The sequence below is a fragment of the Anomalospiza imberbis genome, chromosome 6 (assembly GCF_031753505.1).
Source record: "Anomalospiza imberbis isolate Cuckoo-Finch-1a 21T00152 chromosome 6, ASM3175350v1, whole genome shotgun sequence".
Lineage (NCBI taxonomy): Eukaryota > Metazoa > Chordata > Aves > Passeriformes > Viduidae > Anomalospiza > Anomalospiza imberbis.
This window is the reverse complement of record NC_089686.1, coordinates 20,037,861-20,059,238: the sequence shown is the minus strand read 5'-3', so window position 1 is coordinate 20,059,238 and position 21,378 is coordinate 20,037,861. Positions and strand designations below refer to the sequence as shown.

The window sequence follows — 21,378 nt, the reverse complement described above, 5'->3', positions numbered from 1 at the left end:
TTTGAAAGCAAAAGATTTCCCATGTCGGTTTTCCTCCTTAGAAAATGGTGTTTCTAATCTTTGCTGTGATGCTTTCTCTCCTTTGAAACTGTTTTTCCTTTACTGACTCAAAATCTTTCATGTCCTGCCATCCTCCCTGGCCCCGATTCCTGTGACCAGGTTGCCGGAGAGGAGCTCAGCCTCTGGTGGTGCTCGTGGCAGTAGATGGCAGCAGCAGTCCACCGTGGGAACCCAGAGCTGCAGAATAAGTGATAGGAAGCAGACGGGCTCACAGGAGGCTGGCATTTTAAATATCATCTTTTTTTTTTTTTCTCTCTTTGCTTTTTTATGTTCCCTGGCACATCTCTAGTTCTGATTTTCCCTTCAGATCGCCTACGTATTCTATATCAATTATCCATGAGGTTTTTTTAATTTTATTTCCTATTACATTTTGACACATGGGTGGTAGATATAAGCCTTGTACATGCACCCCACAAAATATAAGCACAAGAGAATTCGAGAGTCTCAGAAGATTTCCCTGCAAAATACAGCACTTTGGTTTATTCTTGGTTTTCCAAATACTTATCTCCTTGCATATGTGCTTACAAAAGAAGGAGTTTCCATATACCTCACTTGATTATTTGTTCCTCTGAAGCTGCCGTTCAGTATTAGAGCAGAGGAACCTGGAAGAACTGTTTTTTTCCCATTTGAATACTTTTTTTGTTTTAAAATATTGTCGCTCAGCTCCATGGCTTATAATAAAGGGAAGAACAAATTTTCTCTATTTGTATGGCGAAACAGGATCACACAGAACACAAGGATGGTGTTTTTGTAATTTTACAAGCTAATATAAGGTTTAAAATATGGTCATTTTGCCCTCTCAACTGACCAAAGTAGCAAGGGATTTAGCCATTGAACCTGCCAAGTGGATGATGTCTTCCAGGATTAGATTCAGGCACTGGTCCAGGCTCCAGGCCATTTTGATTCCTAGGCATATTCTACCTGGTATGGAGCTCACAGAAGCTGCTTTATTCACTCTTCTGTCACTTAAAACACCTGCTTATAAAGAAACAACCTGCAGATTGCAGGGGCTGGAACTAAATGATCTTCAAGGTCCCTTCCAGCCCTAACCACTCTGTGTGTCTATGATTCTTTGATTAATAACTTCACAAGTCAGGCAGATACATGGCTGCACACAGAGAATCAGAGACATTAGCTGTGAGGAGGAGTCAGGACAGTGCCAGTGTTTTACCTGCCAAACAAAACTAACAGAAGAGAAATTGTTTAGCAAACAACACAGTAGAGGGAAGGCCCTTTACTCTTGCTGGGCTCAGGATGCTGTCTGACTGCAGACAGACAGGCTTATTCCTGATTCATCAAGCTTATGCTCTTGCCATGAGCACTCCCACTCCATCTACCTTATGAAGACAGCTCCTTGAAGCAGGGTGGTGCCTGGCCTCCAGGCAGTGGCTTCTGGACCAGTTGTCTCACATAATCAAAGACTTTTGTGGATGATTTTAGAGTCAGAAATTACCTCTCCCTGACAAATTACTTTTTTTTGGCAGGGTGTGACAGAGGCTGTTGTTAGGAGGGTGCATACATAAAAAAGAAAAATATGCACAAATCACCTACACTCTCTGTTTGAGCTTTAGAAATGCTTGTGAATCTGTAGAACTGTGTGTTTCAGAGAGCTACAGTGAGACCGAAGACTTCACCAAAATGCAAAATAGAGCTACCTGCCCTAAATGCATTTCTCAACAAGAGTAACATGCATTTAATGGTTCTGAAGGTTGGCAGAAACCTGGGGTTATTTAGTCTCGGAACATGAATATTGGTTTTATACTTAATAGAAATTATTGTTCTCAGCTGCTACCACCAACGATATACTGCTTGTCATTCACAAGCTTACAATGATGAATGAAGGCACTCGGCCTGGTGTAGGTTTCTAACCCTGTTCAGAGGGTTAGCACTTGGAGATGTGTATCTGTAGTCTAATGCCAAGAGGTAAAGTATGCAGTTACAGTTAAAAGTTTTCAGATTATTAGAAACAACTTTGAAGGGGATTTGAAAGTAATATTTAAAATTAAATGGAAAATGTTCCTTAAGGCAGAGTAACCACCAAATCCCACTGCATTACCCTAAGTGCAGTGGCTGGACTTTCACCATAATTAACTACATATCTTCATTATCTGGTCTATCTCCTACAGATTAAAATTCCTATTAATACCCACTTTGAACGAGAAATTTATGAGAAGAAAAAGTAGTATCTGTAAAGGTTGTACTGACCAGCCTTAGTGCAAAAAAATGGAATTAGCCCTCCAACAGTCCTAAGACATTACCATGTGTAACTCATCCACAAAATTCTTCATGTAGATAATTAAAAAGATGACAGATCCTAGTCTTGAGTTTTCTTACTGCTTAAGCAACTTAAGGGGGAAAAAAGGTTAAGAAACATTTAAAAATGCACAAAAAGCCCAGAACTCACATTATCTGAGTCTGGTTTATAGATACACAAACTTGATTACATTGCTACAACCCAGGAATGCCTTTAGAAAATGGTGAACACAAGCATAAAATAGAGTGAGAGATAGCTGAATGTGCAAAGAAGATGGGAGATAGAAAGTCTGCCTGAATGGTAAGAACTGCATTGAGGAGATCTTTGAGATCTGCCCAGGAAACACTGAACTATGTTCATTGCAGAGATACAAAAAACAATCAGTTAGTCTTAGGCAACCTCTTCCTCTACAAAAAATAGGGATCTTTGTAGATGACTAAAGAATCTGCCTTTGTAGTGTAAGCAGTAGTGGTTCTGATTGTCAGGCATGGGAAAGGGGGCTTAGACCTGATTGTCACCTAAAATGATCATCAGCACAACTATTCTGTATTTTAGTGCTGAATTTTGGATATTATTTTTCAAGGAACAGAGAACAGTTTAGGATGAGGAGAAATGAAGAGAAAATAGATAAATGTGCATTTGAAGAGTGTTCAAGCAAACCAATGAAACATATCTAAAAATACATGGAATAAAGCACACATCAGCACAAAACTATCTGGTAAGTGTAGGAAAAGAGGGAAATAGGAGAAGTCAATCTGAGTTAGGTCTTGCACAGGGCAGCCACAGGTTCTTAAAACATTAAGAGAAAATGAGAAAAAGAAAACTTGAATGATTCTTCAGTGAGGATGAGACTGAGATAATAATTTAGATACTCCTCAAAACAGACAGAATACTTTGCTGCAGATTTTCAGTAATAATAGTGATGGTGTTGTTGATCTTAAGGGTACAGACAAAGATTAGAAAGGATGAAGAAATGGCAGTTGAAAATACTCTTCTGAGTTAAAACCAGAACTCAAGAGCATGAAATGTTTCAGTTGGAAGACTATAGTTATAAGTACTGGAGACTTGTAGTCTGTGTTTCAAGTCAAACACCAGGAAAAAAACCCCAAACAGATAAAAAGTGGGAGAATGCTATATAAACAATAGATATAGACTATAAGTAAAAATATTATCTGAGAACATAATTAAATACATGCAGGAAGTGGGAAATGGAATCAAATGTCTCATGATGTTCTACTCTACATTATGATTTTGTTTTGTTTGTTTGCTTGTTTTTGTTGTTTGTTTGTTTTATGATGGCAACAGAATTTGAATTGATGAAGAATCAATATGTTGGATGTAGGTAATTAGCAAATTAGACGAATTATTATGAGAAAAGTGGAAAGAGTTTACTGGTTAAACAACATCTATAAGAATATATTAGAATAACATTTTAAATTGGATTTTCCTTAAGATAAATACGTGACCAGAAACAAAGGAAACATATTGAAGTAAACTCATGCTTAAACATCAGGTTCAGCTAAGTTGAGGGATATTGATCAATGCATTTCCACAAGAAGAAGGAAAGTATTAGTCCTTCTTTCCATAAGAAAGCTAATGATGAGAATTTTTGTATACTTGTCTGTATAAGTTTCTGACTTTCTCCCCATGCTCAGATGAGATTAAATCAAACTGGAGTAGGAATTGAGAAGTCTGTTATGGCTGAGCCAAAGAAAATGAAAAATAGGGTGGGTAACACTAGTACTAAACAGCTGACACTGAAGAAAAATTTTGTGGTTGGGGCTGCTTGGAGAAAGATCTTATATAACATCTGTTAATATGTTGTCAAAACATTGAAAAGCAGTATTAATTCCCTCTGTCATGGACACGTAATTGAAAAGTGGCGCAGTCCAGCATGTAAAGTTTTGCAGAAATGGTCATCTCAGGGGACTGAGAGGCTGGTCATGGTAACATTGAATTGATGTAGACCACACTCTACAAGCAAAACGGACCTCAATGGCCCAGACAATATCTGGTTATGAACTATATTTGCTTAACTGTAGAAATACAGGGATAAATCTGTAAGTACTTGAAGCAGCTACATCACTGATCTGAATGCTGGATGACAAAAAAACCCTCAGTGAAACAACACAGCTGGGTTTTAATTATTTTCATTATCTGTTAATATCAGAGGCAAAAAACTGAAATTCTAAGGGGAAATGCCACCTTCTCTGGTCTTTTCTGTCAGGTAGTTAGTTAGTTGGGGTGTGTTAAGTGGGCCAGCCCACTGTTTTAATCTGATACCTTAGAAGTATTGTACAGAGCAATGGTAGAAAAAACATTCATGTGAATGACTCAAACATCATTGTGTGTCAGCATGTGCTGCTCATTCAAACAGTTTGCAGAACTTGAAAGCTGGGAGCCAGGGTGAGGGGGATGAGAATAAAATGCTATGACATTTAAACCAGGCAGACAAAGTTGAATTGACAAGGGAATCTTTTTCTCCTGAAGGCAATTATATTTTTTGAAGTCTTCATTCCTCCCAATGCCTCACTTCCTTGAGATTATCCTAATTAGGTAGGAAGGTAACACAGCAGCAAAGCAAATTTTGGAGCAGGTAGGAATGGACCTCGCAAGTAGCTCTACTGAGACTGAACCTGGTGCATGGCGCTCAATCAGATCATACCTAAAAAACTCAGAGAATCAGAAATATTCTTAGTTCATGCCTTCTGATACTTGACTGTCTATCCAGAAAGGATCCCCACTACACCAGGAAGCTTTCAAGTATGCAGAGGGTGTAGCATCTGACTTGCGTAGCAACACTCTAACTAGAGAAGGCAGAAGAAAGAATGTGGTGATGTGGGTAATTGTGGTGAAAAAAAATCCATTAAGGGATCACACAGCATAACCTGTTGATAGACCCAAGGATAGAAACCCAAATTTTCCAATTTCTCCTTAATCTCTTGATTACGAAAAGGGTCTTCCATCCTGTGGAAATTTTCAGGCTAGTTGCCTTCAAGCTATTTAAGAGTTACACGTAGCACACTGAGAGATTAAAAATGACCACTAGCAACTGCTGACACAGCTAGCTAGGAGTTACCTGTAGCTACCCTGGAGTGGTGTCCTGGTATCTTCCTATTCCAGCCTTCCTGCAGCTTGTTCTCTAGAATATGTATAGACAATAACATGCAAAAAATGACAGCTTGACAAGAGAGCTTACTGAATGCCAATATTAAGGCCTCTTCTACTTAGCCTTATTTATTCCAGTACACTTAATATTTTCCATTAGCTGCTGAACAAATGTAATGGCTCTGACATTAATGAAATCTGTACAAATTGCACATGGCTTAAGTGGGGACAGCCTGAAATGAACAGCATAAAAGCAGACCACACTTTAGTAGACTGCTCCTTCCTATAATGTAAAGCACTTCTCCAGTTATTGTGGAAGGATATTTCACAACAGCCAGGGCTTGGAGTAAAGTTAGAAAGACTTCAAGAAAATCGTCATCTTCTTCTCTGTAAGTGTCTTTAAAGCAACCTGTGTAACTTGGTGCAAGTTTACCTTCCAAATAATTAATTTGTTTCTGTAATTACTTTATGGCTATAAATCTGCTAGTAAGGTTGTTATGAGTAGAGGAGACAGTCTTGGAGATCAAAGGGTTTAGTTACTACTGAATAAGGAGGTAAGACTGTGGATTTCAGGTTTTACCATTAATGATTATTGCAAATTATGAGATTACTTTTAGCTACATACTTCCAGTCTGTATGTACCTGAAGGATAATACATGGCTATCCAAATTCAGTGAATTATCCTAGCTGTCCTCCAGTCTTTTGCTGTGCTCATGGAATGGATCCTTCTAATCAGGAGCCTTTGACTGGTGTGTTACAAAATCCAGACCAGACAGAAATTTGCCAAAATCTGGTAAGATAGAATATAGCATGGTTAAACTGAAAATGTGCCCTCTTTAAAGAAACCATGTGTGTATTTGAGCCTGTGCTAAGATTGAGACTTTTTCCCCCAGCTATGCTCAATGGCTGCCTGCACTTAAAGTGCAGTGTTGGTGTATGTGTTACAGAAACCACCAGCATGAGTGGTTCAGGCTAAAAGCTGTCTAGAGAAAATGCATAGTAGGAGCATCACCCTTCTTGTCGTCCCTTTAATTTTGCTACACTGATTGTGGCGTGTCCTTCAATTATGAACATTAAGTATCTGTAATTGAAACATGCTTTGCTGCAAAATGCCCTTACAACCACCCACTGTTGGAGTTTCTTGATGGTTTGGGTGAAATCAGGAATATCTGACTAGTGTCTAAACATTAGAGTTCCTGCTCTGTTGCATGGATTCTAGTGAATGAGCTTTGTAAAGGAAGATAAACAATTTTTTTCCAGCCTTAGAATTCTCAGATGTCTGTCCTATCTTTGTATTGAGCTGCCTCTATGGTTAATATGCATTTGTGAGGTTCTGGACCACCACGACAAAAATAGCAATGATAAAAACATCAGGATAGGTAATTTCCACTGGAATAACTCACATGTGGATGAAGATTTCTCCCTAGCTCAATAGGAAGGGATTTAGAAGACTCGTCAATCCACTTAAAAATCAGTGAGAAACAGGGAATTTCTAGAGATTCTAAAAAGTCTACTAAAACCCTGGCTTTTTCAGCTGAGTACCTTGGGAGTAGAAACCTCTTCCAGGAATCAACCCTTCCCTACCTCCCATGCTCTTAATATAGTCTTGATTGTTTCTTTTTCTATGCCTTTGAGGTTTCTTAGCAGTCTGAATATGACAGTACCCAGAATTGATACAGTATTTTGGCATATCATGAGGATTACGAAATGTTTCCTGCACCTGTGAATGGTAAAGGCCAGGTTTATTGCTACATCTCATGAGCAAGCAACTGATTTATAAAGAGGTTAACACTGTGGGTAGACTAGGAATTGAACCTTCATCCAATGAGTTTCAGATCAAGGGAATTAATACAAAATTTGTTCAGGCCCTGACAGGACTTTCTGGGTTAAAAGGAGGAGACCAAAACCCAGCTATAATGCTGCACCCAGAATCGAATAAGGCCTTGCCTGACAGTGCAAGTTTTCAAATTCCTTTCTCACCCTCCATGAAAAAGCCATGAAAAAGCAGTAGTTAGGTGATTTGCAGTGTTCACATACCTGTTGTTTGACATTTTATGGTTGCAAAACCAGATGACATGTCAGATCAATCATCTTATATCCTTCAGGTATTTATATCTCATCTAATCTCCATGTAATGGATTATACACTGTACTTGCAGTAGGGGTTTGAATTTCATTATTCTTGTTAAGATGTCATTTCCATAGCTGCTTCATTCATTTCCATTTTAGGCCTGTGTCTTTGGTGGCTTTGCTAGCCAATTATGATAATGGTTTTCAATTATGATACAAATAGAAGACTCTAACAGTTAATATTTAGAGTGGAAAATGTTCTTCTTTGATTCCCTGACAGCTGAGATGTGCAAACATCCTTTGTTACTATTGTTATTCTAAAACATTTATAGAGTGGGATCAAATCACACACATTTTAGAAGCATGGAGAAAGACGTGTTACTTGCCCTAAGATAAGGCAAGACAAATATAAGACAAGACACTTGACAACAGATCAGTTCAAAAAGTGTCTGGGGGAGGAGAGAGAGAAGCAAGGTTGGGAGATGAACTCCATAATGATGTTTCAAATGTATGGCAGCATGTCAGATTCACAACACTCTCAGTGGGAAAGGAAATCAGGTACAAGATTTAGTTAGGATCTTTGACTGGAAGCAAGGGATACAGGGCTAGCTGTGCTTTGCAATAAGCTTGTTATAAAGCCCTTCAGCTACTGCTGTCAGGGTATTTTTCATTGGAAATGAGAGGTAGCTACATCTGAGTAAAGACAAAGCAGGATGTGATGAGAGCCGTTCTCTCCCCAGCCTTTCCAAAGCACTGAAACAGAGATTGTTATGCCATCTTTCATTCCAAGTCAATTTTCTTCCCTTTTCTTCCCTTCTTCCCTTTTCTTCCCTTGGGTTGTTATGTATATCAGGAACAAGTCCAACAAGAGCTGAGAGGAGTCAGTTCTGAGCTGATTCCTCCTTGCAGTTCATGACTTGATCATGTTCATATAGACCCAGAAAGCAGGAATCCGTGCAGCTATCCCCCCTCTTTACTGGATGAAGAGAGGCAGGAGACATGAACCACAGACTGATTGATTCACCCTTTTGCAGCAGTAGTGTTACTAGCTAGAAAAATGAAATGGAGAGACTGATGGGAATCGGCATGAGATCTGTGACCTTTGTGAGTCCTTGGGATGAATATGTCTCCTCTTGATGTGGGTTTGAATGAGCAGCTCACCCAGCTGAACTATCCAACTGCATCTTTTTTTCCAGGAGCACCTTAGGTGCTTTAACTGACAGTTATAAGGCACCAGATGAGAACTGTGCAGGATACTCGTGTATCCTCACAGGAGATTGCAAACCATTGTTTCACTTAAGCTTTCTGCTAACAAGTGACATGTCTCTCAGGAAAACTAACTGCATTACTGTTCATTAATTCCACATGAGAGGAAGACCTTTGTCTCAATTAAATATGATCTGTTGGAAGAGATACTGGAGAAGGCTCAGCAATGATTGCAAAGTCATGGGAACTCTGCTGCACTTATTCTACCTGGTGTCTTAAGGTCTGGAGCCCTCGCATGCCATGGAAAGAAATGCAATGTTTGGACTTGAAGTTTTCAGAGAACTTTGTGAATATTTGTAGTATATGCTAAATGCCTTCTGCTCATGAAGTTTCTGTGAGGCTTAAATTAAAACTTACAGTGACAGGGCAAATAGGACAATATGATGGTGTTTGGGCCCTATGAACACCCGTTGTACTGATGGTATAGTAAGACAATCCTGTGTTTTGGTCATTATGGAGACTGTGACTGGGTATTGAGCAGACTCCCTCTTTTTGGTTGAGGATGGATGGCTCTTTAATAGGTGCTGAGACTGCTCTCAGAAATGGTATGGGTCAAGCTAATGGATTTGAAACTGATTGGTCAAAGAAAGGGAAAAACATGAGTGGAATTATCAGCTCCAGATCTTTGTGAGACAGGTTGCACTTCCCTGCATTCAGCATCTGCTATCAGAATACCTGCAGTAGTTGTTTTGCTATCCAAAAGCAGGGGAAGGGGTGGATTGATGGGGAAATTTTTCTTGGTGAAGTTAGATGGAGCAAGCCATACAGATGGACCAAAAAGCACGTGCTAGTGACAAATGCATGGACCTAATTGTTCCATGGGTACATCTTGATTATCAGGCCAAGTGAAATAGTTGGCATGTCAGATGTCAATGGTATAAGTGAGGTTTAGTGTGGCAGTGAAACTATAAAACCTACTATGACAACATGAAAAGAAGTCAGACAACAGCTCTGACTTTGGACATCTGGTTTCAAGTCACAGTTTAGCAGCTTTGTTAAACAAATTGCAACATGTCTTTGCACGTGGCCTACCTGTGAAGTGCAGATAATGTTTGTAGTGGTAGCAGTTATATTAGAGATTGAGTGGCCCCAACAATGCCATGTTTGCTAAAGGTTGATAAAAAAAGTTCATTGAACCTGGAACAGGTAACAAAAGTAATTTCAAGTACTTCAAAAGCTGTAGAATGTTTGCTTTTCATAGCTATGAAATATTTTCAGAAAAGCCTTGCCATACACACCATATTTAGTTGTGTCCTAATGCTTGTGAGACAGATGCCCTGGGCCAACAGATTTTTAATTGCATGACTTGCACTTCACCAAGAAAATGTGGAACAAAACCTGTGGTTTTCCTATGCTGAACTAAACCTGGAAATTGCTCTTAGTGTTACTTTATCCCAGAGCACTGGGATATGACTCTTTGTGGCAGGCTATTTGTTTAGTTAAAAAAAGCCTGAAATCATGCTTCCTTAAAAGTCATAGAAGAATGTATTCTTATACCATGATTTTTAATTAATATTGTTGAGCTGATTGATGAACTCTTAACACAGTATGAAGGATGAATACCTTGTAAGAGAGATTATAAATGACTTATCAAAAAAACATTTAATTGAAGGAAAACCTAGAGGTGCTAAAGAAACAAATCTATTAGTTATAATGAAACTTAACTTCTGAGATAAAATAAGCTAAAATCATACATTTGTCCAATTGTAATTGTTTTCTGTCTGTGTATGCATTAGGTACATCAAATTAAGTTTAAAAAGTCACATACTAGATAGCCAAGTAGCATTTAAACTGTAGCCAGTGTGAATCTGCATGGATTTGATTCCCATGCCTAACAATGACAGTTTAAGTTCAAGTTTTTAGAAGCCATCCCAAATTGAAGCCTTCCCACAACTGAAAAGGGAAGCAAGCACATTGTTTTCAGACACCAACTAAGCAACGTGGTCTAATTTCAGTGTTAACCTTGCTTTGATCAGAAGCCTGAACTGAAGAACTCTTGAGGTCCCTCCCAACCAACTTCTTCCTAATATTAATTATTAATTAATTAAAGTGGTCACCTGTGACATTCACATTCTCTGGACAGAGAGACATAATTCTGTCTCTCAGGATTTCTTGGAGAAGCACAGACAGAAGAAAACAAACTTTACCTCTGCTCCTTTGTTTTCCCCACGTGGAATTTGGCATGGAGATTGTTTACCTGAAGTGATTGCTGGGTTGGATTCTGGTGAAGGCTGTTTGGGTTCAATGACCAATGGGATCCGGCTGGGATTCTGGTGAAGGCTGTTTGGGTTCAATGACCAATGGGATCCGGCTGTGTCTCGGACTCTCAGCAGAGAGTCACGAGTTTGAGTTAGCTAAGTAAGAAGTAAGTATATAGAATAGTATAGTATCTCTTTAAGTTGTATATTAATGTAATATAATATAAATAAAGCTATCCTTCAGCCTTCTGATCTGCAGCCAGACATCATAATTTCTTCCCGGATCACCGGTTCACCACATTTTACTATAGTTACCTATTGCTTCACTTCTGCCACAAATATGTTGAGAGTACAGCTATAGCTGAAGGCTTTTTCTTCTACCAGTGATTCTGCCATCTTGTGATTTTGTAAGTCTCTGTTCTCTTTTTAAAATCATCACATTTCTAGTCCCTGTGTGGAAGAAAGAAAGTGTAATTTATTATTCTGCATTTCAGAGTAACACAGAAATATAGAGTTGTACATTTTGTGAAATGCATTTGCTAGTAGAAAGAACGAAAAAAACCTGCAAGTTTCACAGTATAATGCACTTGCAGAGGTGATGGGGGATGGTGGTCATCTTCACCATCCATTCACTGAATGTTTCTGGGACTTTTCACATTTTTACACTGCACTGCACCTTGGTTTAAAGCAACCTTCCTGCTGCAGGATAGGAAAACTCAACCTTTAAATTTATTTATTCTCTTCTATCTGAAAGTCCTGTAAATGAGTTTCTGCAAAGCTCAAGTGTTGATTATAACTACTTGTACATTTATATGTGTTCAGACACAAAAAAATTTACATACATATCTTCACTAATCAGTGCTTCTTTCTTGCATTTAGGCTTTTCTTTCTAACAGTGGATTATTGAAATCCTTAAGAAATTCTGAGGCAAGGCAAGATTGCCTTCAGCAGTGTTACAATTTATACTCTGTAATATTTTCCTCCAGAAAAATCTGCCCCTTTGACGTGTCAGTGCTATTCATAGTATTTGTCATATAGGACTCCAAACTAACATTTATTTGCTCATTAACCAAAATACACCATTTTTTTCCCCTGGAATTCCCTGGACCAATCTATGACTAAGAGCAGTATAGAAAGAAAAATTTCTAAAATCCTGCAGGAGAATCTATGATGGAGGTTGCATGTCTGTAGCCTGTGTGCTGGTACTACATTCTTTGTGTTTGTTTTCTCTAAATTCCTCTCTGCTAGCTCTAAATGTTTTAATCAATACATATTAAAAAGCCCCCTCTAACCATATTGTACATCTTACTGCTTGCAAATCGAAATCTATTTTAGATATGTAATAAAAGTGTAATAATAATAGTTCTTTCAAAACCAGACTCCTCTCAAGGTGCTGAAAAGCTGTAAAGAAAAGGTGAAAGAAAGGTGAGACCTCAGAACGGGAAATATTTGAAATTCCATGGACAATTATGCACAAGAACTGAAGAAACCATATTTTAGATGTACTTGATTTCAGGCTTTTGTTTTTTAAGATACTTCAGAACTTCACAAGAAGTAATTTTTTTTTTGCATGTGTGTGTTAAATTTTTCAGTTTCTAAGCATTTATTTCCAGGCTGAGGATAAGATTCCCAGGACTCCCAGCTTAGCAGCTACTGCAAAATAAAAGGTTATATACAGCATGATATTTGCTCTAATATTTGTTGAGACATGCCCTGATAAGAATTTGAAGAAAAAAGAAGAAATGATCAGGGCCATTCAATGTTATTCACAATAGTGAAGCCTCTGCAAGGTAGACTATGCAGCTTGTGCTTTTTGCAAAAGATATCCCAAGGATGGGTAAAGGAGAGGAAATAAGGAAGACAATTCTATGTGAATTACTAACTTAAGGCAGGTAAATAACTAGATGTGTTAAACACCAGCAAGTCTAGAAGCTTCACACTGACATAATTAACTTTTTAAACAGAGCAAATTCTGTTGCTGAAGGACCCAGGAGGCAACTTTCCTAGGGAAAAAAAAAACAAAAAAAAAACCAAAAAAAAAACAAAAAAAAAAAAAAACCCAAAAAAACAAACTCAAGATTTGGAGCTTGTCTGCAAGGGTGAGAAAAGCTAAGGGGCATTCGTCAGCCAAAATCCCAAAACAGTAGGAAAGGCTCTGCAGATGACATCTTAGCTTAACATATCCTGGGGGAAGCTGATGAGGAAGTGATATGAAAATCCCTCTGAAAAACAGCGTCTTCCTAGTTGCTAATAATGGCACACAGCCTGCTGAAGATCCTAAAAATGGAGAGAGGTCTTCTCCCCAGGGCAGATTTGTCTCCTCATGACATAAAAGCTTGGTGAGGCTGAAAGTGAAGAGTGGCCCTGCAATGGATGCTGATGAAGAAGGGAAGAACTGAGCCAAGATGTGGGGATGTATTCAGAAAGACTTGGCAAATTAGAAAGACCAATCACCCACCATATGGAGTTCAACAAGAGAAAGTGCCAGATTCTGCACCTGGGATGGGGCAACCCTGGTTGTGAGCACAGACTGGGGAACGAGAGGCCAGAGAGCAGCCCTGCAGAAAGGGACCTGCAGGTCCAGATCAACGACAAATCAAACACGAGTCAGCAGTGCCCTGGCAGCCAGGAGGGCCAACTCTGTCCTGGGGTGCATCAGGCACAGCATCACCAGCCAGGCAAGGGAGGGGATTGTCCTGCTCTGCTCTGACTGGGGCAGCCTCACCTCTAGTGCTGGGGGCAGTTTTGGGTGCCATAATATAACAGAGATATAAAGCTATTAGGGAGAATCCAAAAGAGGGTGTGAGGATGTTGAAGGGTCTGGAAGGAAAGCCTTATGAGAAGTGACTGAAGTAATTTGGTTTGTTCAGCCTGGAGAAGGGAAGACTGAGGAGAGACCTCACTGCAGTCTTCAGCATCCTCATGAGGGGAAGTGGAGTGGCAGATAACTGTCTCTTCAAGGTTGTGACCAGTGACAGGACTTAAGGAAATGGCATGAGTCAGGGGAGGTTTATATTTGATATCAGGAAAAAGTGGAATGGGGTAGTTGGGTACTACAACAGGCTGGGAAGTGGTCAAAGTACCAAGCCTGTCTGAGTTCTAGAAGTATTTGGATAATGCTGTCAGCACATGGTGTAACTCTTGGGGTGACCTGCACAGGGCAAGGAGTCAGACTTGATGATCCTGATGGGTCCCTTCCAACTCAGCATATTCTATGATTCTGTATTCTATGAATTTATCTGTGTGGGGTATATACTGACTCAACTGCCTTCTGAAGACATAATGAGTAATTGCAAAGTTATTTTCTACAATGATAGTTTGCAATATTTTGACTGACCTTTTCATTGAAAATAAATGAAAGGGAAATTTTCTGTTATGGATTTCCTCAACTGGATCAGTAAGTATCTTTAAAAGAATAAAGGAATTCAACTCTGAAATTGCCTCTGTTTGTAGTTGAGGTTTCATAGATGTAAATCTCGTCACCTCTAACATGTTCATCCACAAAGAAGGAGGGATCCAAATAATACTTTTAGTGACATGTACTTTCTGTTCTGTCGTTTCTCTTTCTATTGGGGTTGCAATGAATGCAGAAATAGCAGCAGCAGCAGCAAAACAGCTGCAGGAGACACTGGAGTAGCTAGACAGAAAAAAAAATAGCAGTCAGCACTACAGCTGCATTTAGAAAATATACTCAGATCAAAAGCTACAGTGATTCTGTAAAAGGGGAATCTTTTTATACCCCAGATTTCAGTTAGGTTCATGATAACCTTAGTTATCAAGGTCCAGATGTGAAAAAGTTTGGAGTAAAGTAATCTCAAAAGTCATTCCAGACACAAAAAACTGCAGAGCTGTAACTGCATGTGCAGAGTTCAGTGCCATTTGTTTCAAAAAGCAACAAGAACTGCTTTAAACATCCCTGGCTGTAGTTTATTTAGGTTACACAGGGAGTTTAAGTGTCTGATTACCATATTTAAAGTTCTGTCATTTTTCTTACGGAACGAGCAGTCATACCTGTGAAAGGGAGCTTTATGAGCACTGATAGCTCATGGGAATGGATTCTATGATGTATTTCAGTAGAAAGGAATTTTCTTCATGACTTGTTTGCAGAAGACAGGCAACACATTTTGGACCTTATGAAGATCTTCATGGATTGGCAGTTCTTTACCCAGTCTGAGGTACGGTGGAGCTGATATCAGTGTGCTTGGAAAGAATCTGAGGTGCTGTAGGGTTGACATCTATGTGCTGGGGAGAAAAAGTGCAATACCTTGAATGTGTTGAAATGAAATATTTGATTACACAAGGAATAGGCCTTTTAGTATATAAAGACTTTGTAAAAAAGAAGGACTGGAAATTTATGTTGTTAAGAAGACTCCATAATATTTTTCAGTGCATGACCCAGGCATCTATCTTCACTGATATTTACAGCTTAATGTTCCTGGAGCATCACAGTACATCCTCCTCAAAGCAGGAATAAGACTGGCATTCATCTCCAGCTTTTCAGTGGCTACTGTGTATTGTAGACAAAAGAGGTGAGATATTTTATGAATTTCAGAGTGATGAACTGAGAGCAAGTACTTTCTTGATGACTAAATGAACAGGATATTCATAGAATTTGAATTATTAATTTTTCCATGGTTATTTCACCTCTTACTGTAAACCAGAGTCAGAACTTTAAAGAGATGTGGGATAATACTTTTCTTTATTACGAGACACAGAAGAAAGCCAGTTATCTCAAAAGATGGGAATGTGCCAGTAGAACCCAGCTAGGAGCACAAAAAGAAGAGCATGTCTTAGAGTGGGAAGTTGGGCACGTGTCTAAAAAAGGGCTGGCTATCACAACCCTTAGTGCCTGGCTATGTACTAGCTGCAAAAAGGAGTAATTATATTTTTTTCTGCTACAAATTCAAACTGGTTATGACATCTATTCTGTTTGTTTGTTTTTGTGGTTTGTTTTGTTGTTTGCTTTGTTTGTGTTTTGGTTTGGGTTTGTTTAGTTTTGTCTGTTTTAATTTTTGTTTTTGATTTTTTTTTTAATATTCCATTCCTTTCTCTAAGCAAAAGCAGGGGTTATTATGTTGGACATTCCAAAACTTTGATGACACCTTTCCTTCCCTCTGTTATTTTGAGAATTGACAACATTATCGTAATACTAAAATAAGTAGCATTTCCTTTCACTTGCATGGTCAGAATGGCAGGTGAACGAAATAATAAAATTTAGTCAGCGAGCTCCACAAAATGCCAGACTATGAAATTGTTCCAAAATTCTTCATGTGGTAAATGTGGCCAAAGAATAAGTTTGGCTGGTTTTTTTTTAGGATTACCATTGACTCCAGTAAATGCTTTTACAGTTCTCCCTCCCAGTAATTACCTGGGTTCATTGTATAGTTGTAGATGTGATGAAATGGTTTGCCTGCCTTTGAAGCATGCCAAAGACAGTTACCAGCTGGTTATAAAAACATTTTCATAGCCCATTTCACACTGCTTACAATCACGTAGCACTCTTTCATAGAAATGCAAGTTCATTATCAGTATCTTGACAAGTGATACAATGTTCATGAATCATAAGGAAGACTTGAATCATCCAGTGTGTGATTATTTAAAAGAACTCATGAATGAGATCCCAGAAAATCAACATGTCTGTGTGTGTCAGCAGAACTGAAAAAGTATGGGTAAATATCAGGCAGAAAGGTGTGTATATAAAGCAAAGGGCTTTCTCTGAGTCAGAAAAAAAATAAATTCTGGCCATTTTGAACAATTCAGTTTCAGATTATGGTGCAGCTCTTAAGGAAAACAAGCTTTAAAAAAGCTGGAGAGCCACTGTGGGTGCCAATTGTTAGGAAGAACACTTCCAGGCAATGGAAACAAAAACATTTCCAGAAAAGTCCTCAGCTTAGCAGTATTCAGGGTTAGAGGCATAAGCCAGAGAGGTAAATTGCAGCCTGATGGCTTTTGGATATCAGTATACAATGGAAATACCCCTTTTTTGAAAAACTTACAGGGACCACCAGCTTTGGTAAAAGTTATTCTATGAAAAAATATACAGAATAATGCCAAGTGAACATTGTTAGGTCCAAGAGCAGAATAGACTATTATAATTATAATTCTCAACACTGTATAAAGACTTGCTTTATAAATATACTTTTACTAATACTTTAGAGGGCTTATCTTTTGTTTTGATTAGCCAGCTGTTCTCCAGTCATGAAATAAATATGAGTTATTGTAGATTATTTGTTGTGGTCTGCTTGTGAAAGTTATGAAACTGGAAAGATCGACATCATAGGCAACTGAGTAGTAAGTGGGTAGTCCAGAACATAGTCCAAGGAGAAAAAACAAAAAAACCCAAAAAATAGGAAAAAGTTTTAACATTAATTTAAGGACAGAGTACAGCTTTCTTTTTAAGACCTGCTGGGTAAACATGCAAGTAACAGCTACATGAAACTAATGTATGCTGGTAGCATTTAACTCTTTCTAGAAAATTTTGAAGATGTTTCCAAAAACACTGTGACTAATTGCTGGTGAATTTAGATGTTCTTATACCAGAAGCTTTTAGGTTAAGGATAGAGCTTTTTTGTCAGGCTGGATAGTGGTTTATATTTTGAAAAGAGCTACCGCTGGGTATAAAATGGAGATATAAGAACAGACTGTTTTAAAGCCTGAGTTTACTGAAGGAAGACATGTCCAGCTGTGTGAAGAGAAACAAACTTCTGAAGACACACATCCAGTCTTTCCCCTCCAACAGGGAAAGCAACATGCACTTTGCTCTCACATGGCTGAATAGCCACGATTTCAGAAAAAACTTGTGGCATCTTGAAAGAAACATTTTTTGAATGGGAATCAAAATAGGAAGTCCCTAAAAGTGTGTAAGAAGCTCATTAAAAGTCTGAGGAGTAGAAAGCTTTCTTTTGAAAGAAGCAATCAATAGAAGTGAAACAGCTGGGTAAAGAGTGTGAATTAGATTGTTACTAAATTTTACTGTATTTGCTGCTTATCTGTTTTAATCCAAGATGTTAAAATGGGCTCACTGTTCAAAATAAATCTGGTGTTCGATCACAAGACGGGGAATAAGAGACTTTTCTAGCAAAGAGAGAGAAAGTGAGAGCTGTGCAGGTCAGGTCCTGGCTGTGTTGTTGAAGGGTATTTTCTAAAAACTACATTTAAATGAATTTGAGAAAGCTACAACTCGCTTTTTTATGCTTCAGAGGTGTCTGACATTTGGAGCAAGATGATGTGGATAAAGGAAAAGTCAATACTTTTCAACTAAAACAGGCAGAAAATAGACATCTATAACAAATTTAATAACTACCTTGTAACTCAGAAAGCCTTGTGCTGTATGAAACACATTTTAGGAAGAGAAGTCTGTTCAAGAATATGCATCAGCAGACACATTTGGTCTCTGGATAATGAAGGACTCTCTTGTTAATGGCTGAAATATGCAAAATTTAGTTTGTTGTGACTTCCAGACTCTAGTCTGTCTCTTTAAAACCCACCTAATGCTGGGAATGCTTTTATGAAGCATGGGAATATGTGTGTGAAAGCATTAGTCTGAGTGAAGAGCACATTTGCTAAAGAAAATATACTGAGAATACACTTGAAGTTTCAGCTGCATACTAAAATTCTCAAATATAACAACTAAAAGGTGGAAATTGGTAAAAATAATTGTCTTTTTTTTACTTTAATAATTATTTAGTGTTTATGTAAACCTTTCCATATTTTCTTAACATTTTCTTCCCTGTTGTTACTGGGGATATCTGTAAATGTCTAAAAATAACACAAGACTGCAGCAGTGTTTTTTTTTTTTTTTTGAAGAATGTGATAATTGCAGAGCCATGCATGGATTTGTTGAAACAGGTTTTCAAGTTCCCTAAACTGTCAAAGACTGTCTGTAGCACAGAGTGTATATGTAACATAGGAAGTGTATCTATATGTGTATTTAGTACAGGTACATTCCTATATCTCCAATATATTTTTTATTTATATTTATGAGTGGCATTGCCATTACATTTTTTTTTCATATTAAATGACCAGAATATGCTGTCAAAATACATTCAGAAGATAACCCTTCTTTCTGTGAAGTATCAAAAATGTACACCAATTGCACCACAAAACTGAGAAGTTTTTGAAGTCTGGGCTGAAATAGCCTGTATTTCTCAGGGTATTCCTGGATAAGTGTTTCACAGCCTTTCTAAAATAGAATACCGAGAACAAGGTTGGGGCAAAAATAGGATGCCCGTATGAATCAAAACCATTTTAAACCAGGACTTATGCATTAGGACTTGCCTATGAATTTTGTGGTGGGTGGTTCATTTTTGCATGTAGTTAAAAAGTATTTTCTTCTCTATACTAGTGCCAAAAACTTCATATACATCAACATTAAGCAGAGATTGATTAGGTTTTTGTGAAGTTTGTTTCTTCTTTAAAGTTCCCTATTTTAACATATGAAGAGTGCACACATCTGATCAGAAGACAAAACAAATGCAATATACCCTTTGGCAAGCTCCTCTCAATTAGTGAACATGCTTTGATCTTCCTTTTATGTACTGAACAGGAGACCCAGCTGCATATATACTTCTGTACAGCTGTCAGTGTCAGATCTGTGGAATGTGGAAGAAGTCTTTCTCCATTAATGTGCCACTGGTGTGAAAAAAAAATTAATATCATCTGTCTGGAGCTGAAGGGATAGTTTATCAGTTCTTGCTGCAGGCATAATATTTCATGAATCTAGTAACAACTCTTTTAAGGAGCTATCCCAAGAGTAAGTTTTCTCAATTACTCACCTGGTTGCTAAATGTTTTCATCAGTCTTGGTTCATGAGATAGCAGACAATGGCTGCAGGCAAATCTGTGTGTCCCAAAGCAGATGTAAGAGGCATCTGTAGGTTCTTCATGGCTTTTGAGAAAATGCAAGTAGATAATATTTGCAGGTGACACTGACCAAATGTGTAATCATTTATACAGAAGGTTCTTTGATATGGGGCCATTTCATTTTTGCTTTTCCCCAGCTCTGTCTGGGCTGTCAGGTTGGCATGTCATAGAATCATAGAATTATAGAATATTAGAATTGTAGAATCAAGGGATCACAGAGTCATTAAGGTTGGAAAAGACTTTCAAGATCACTGAGTCCAGGTGCCAGCCCAGCACCGTCATGTTCACCACTAAGCCATGTCTTTCTAGAGACATGATGCTGCTTGTCATTCAGGAGGTTGCTGCTTGTCAAATGAAGGTGTCTTTACAAGGAAGGTGGTCAAAACTGAGTCACCAGGGTGTCATGGCTATAAACTGAGCAACAAGCTCCATAGAGACTCTGTGGGCTTTATGTCAGTAGGGATGGAGCTTCTGAAACCACATTCCAAGCTGACATCCTGTGGTCTGGAAAATACGTGGGGAAGATTAGTTTATTTTATTGCCAATTAAAAAGTGAGTAGCATAGTGAGAAACAGAAACAAAACTAAAAACACCATTTCCTCCAACTCTGTACGACATGGGAAGAGTTCTGGGGTTTCTCACAGAGCCCCTGCTATAAAACCTTGCCACATAAACACAATACAGGTTTAAACATCTTAAGTTTACTTTACAAAAAAAAGGTACAATTGTCATAAGGAAGTGGCAAGTATTGTCAGTCTGTTGGGTTTCTTCTAGGGAAGGGTCTTCCTAGTCTGTGCTGTGTAATAGTCCCACTGGAAAAATGCACTGACAAGGCATTTCTGCTATGAGCACAGCACTTGTTTTGTTACAGCCCTAGAGGTTTCAAACGAAGGTTAAGCTTGTGGATCAGTTTACCAAAGCAGAATGAAACCAGTCTGTTCTGATGTGACAATATTCCTGTGATAACGGAGTTGGAAGAATGCTTCCGTTTTCAGCTTGCAGATGTTTGCTATACATGCTGGCTTCAGACTTCAAATATAGGAGCAATATAATAAGAGGATAAGAGATTTTCCCCCAGGCTAGCTTTCTACAGTGCTGGTTTTTACATGAATACCCCAGTCATATCTGCAGCAAAGGGAAACACATAAACCTCACAACTACCTCTAAAGTGTTGACTATTTCAGCATCAGCGGAAAATGTGTAATCACTGCCAGAGCACAGCCTCCTAGACAACTTTTCTGCTTGACAAACTTGATCAGGAGCACTCCAGGAAGTGCTGAATGAATCATCTGTAATTGCTGAAGGTTTTAAAATAGCTTAATCACATCAATATATCCTTTTTCCTGTTTGAAAAAGAGACTTGAAAAGAAGTGAGTTATTTTGTACCCTTTCCTCTGTAGATATGGGGTATTTTTATCAAAACTTCCACACTGATGTGAAATAGGTACAGTTAATTATTCCCTTCCAGATCTTTGGAGAATTTAAATTTGGCAGCTGAACACAGATAACATGCAGGCTTTAACTCAAGTATCAATGATTTAGAATGTCTGTGTATTTTATAC

The 21,378-nt window shown here is 38.3% G+C and overlaps 1 long non-coding RNA gene across 2 annotated transcripts; it reads right to left on the bottom strand.

The window, feature by feature from the left end:
- Window positions 1-840: 840 nt before the first annotated feature.
- LOC137475412 (uncharacterized) lies at window positions 841-20,270 on the bottom strand. 2 transcript variants are annotated; one of them, XR_010999875.1, is made up of 4 exons: window positions 19,730-20,270; window positions 18,259-18,378; window positions 5,394-5,456; window positions 841-1,231 (listed from the first exon to the last, which is right to left on the bottom strand). It is a non-coding gene; the product is annotated as an uncharacterized lncRNA (long non-coding RNA). The 2 variants fall into 2 exon arrangements; XR_010999876.1 differs by lacking the exons at window positions 841-1,231; window positions 5,394-5,456 and adding an exon at window positions 13,816-15,197.
- Window positions 20,271-21,378: the final 1,108 nt, after the last annotated feature.